Here is a 1,637-nt window from a genome sequence, read left to right as displayed (position 1 = left end):
AAAGCCACAGCATAGGGAAAATAGAATTTTATGCATTGTATAGTTAAACATGAAAACTACAGGAGCACCAAAGTGACTTGATCAGTTAAGCCTCTGTCTTCACCTCAGATCATGATCTCAGGGTCCTGGGACTGAGACCTGCATTGGGTCCCTTCTCAGCAGGGAATCTCCCTCCCTCTCTCCCTCTGCCCCTTTCTCTTGGCTTGGGTTCTCTCTCTCTCTCTCTCTCTCTCAAATAAATAAATAATCTTTTCTTTTTTGAGTGGTTTAAAAAAAACATGGTAGCGACATTTGTGGTGAGCATAGCATAACGTATAGAGAAATTGAATGACATTGTACACCTGAAACTAATGGAACATTGTGGTAACTCTACTCAAACAGAAAAAAACAATTAAATAAAATCAGAATGAAAAAGGAGACATAACTGACACCACAACTATACAAATATCGTAACAGATTACTATGAACCATTATATGGCAATAATTGGAAACCAAAAAGAAATATATAAATTCATAGAAACATATAACCTATAAAGACTGAATCATGAAGAAATAGAAAATATGAACACACCAAGAATGAATAAAGACACTGAATCATTAATCAAAAACCTCTCAATGACAAGAAGACCAGCACCAGATAATTATATTGGTTGAATTCTACCAAACATTAAAGAAGCATTGGGAACATCTCCTTTCAGCGTTGTCATGTTTCTCCAGTAGTACCTCAATGAGCAGGGAGACCAAGTCTATACTCTGAAGAAGCTTGACCCTGTGAGACAACAGACCTGCTCGGCGCATCCTGCTCTGTTCTCCCCAGATGACAAATATTCTCGACACCGAATCACCATCAAGAAATGCTTCAAGGTGCTCATGACCCAGCAACAGCGCCCTGTCCTCTGAGGGTCTCTTAAGCTTCACGTTTCTTCTGCTACCCCTCAGAGACTTTCCCAAACCAAGCTCTTCAAACTGTGAGCCTTGAAGCCTTCTTACCACCCTTGCTGTTTGGAATCCGGTTTCATCGTTTCCCTTGATCGTGCTTGTGCAGAGCAGTTATGGTAGCCTCCCTCTTAAGGAAACAAGTTTGAATTTTCTTTCCCTAATTTGAATCACTGCTAGGTTATTAAAATGATTTGAAAAAGCTAAAAAAAATTAAAGAAGCATTAACATCAATCCTTATCAAACTCTTCCAAAAAACTGAAGAGGAAAGAACACTCCCAAATTCATTTTCCATGGCCAGCATTGTCCTGATACCAAAGCCAGATAAAGACACTACAAGGTGGGTGCCTGGGTGGCTCAGTGGGTTAAAGCCTCTGTCTTCGGCTCAGGTCATGGTCCGGGGGTTCTGGGATCGAGCCCCGCATTGGGCGCTCTGCTCAGCGGGGAACCTGCTTCCCCTCCTCTCTCTCTGCCTTCCTCTCTGCCTACTTGTGATCTCTCTCTGTCAAATAAATAAATAAAATCTTTTTAAAAAAGAGACACTACAAGGGAAAACAAAACAAAACAAAACAAAAAACCACAGACCAATATCTTCTCTGAACATAGATGAAAAATTCACAATAAATATTAGCAAACAAAATTCAAATCACAATAAAAGTACCATACACTATGATCAGGCAGGATACATCCTTGTGATACAG

The 1,637-nt window shown here is 40.1% G+C and overlaps 1 pseudogene across 1 annotated transcript; it reads left to right on the top strand.

The window, feature by feature from the left end:
• The first annotated feature begins 705 nt into the window (after positions 1-705).
• Positions 706-1,060, top strand: LOC309857899 (H/ACA ribonucleoprotein complex subunit 3 pseudogene; annotated as a pseudogene). The gene has a single exon. The product of its transcript is annotated as an H/ACA ribonucleoprotein complex subunit 3 pseudogene (transcript).
• The last annotated feature ends 577 nt before the right edge of the window (positions 1,061-1,637 follow it).

The sequence above is a fragment of the Mustela nivalis genome (genome assembly GCF_964662115.1).
Source record: "Mustela nivalis genome assembly, contig: HAP1_SCAFFOLD_1523, whole genome shotgun sequence".
In the NCBI taxonomy this organism is placed as follows: Eukaryota; Metazoa; Chordata; class Mammalia; order Carnivora; family Mustelidae; genus Mustela; species Mustela nivalis.
This window is presented reverse-complemented; position numbering and strand designations above follow the sequence as displayed.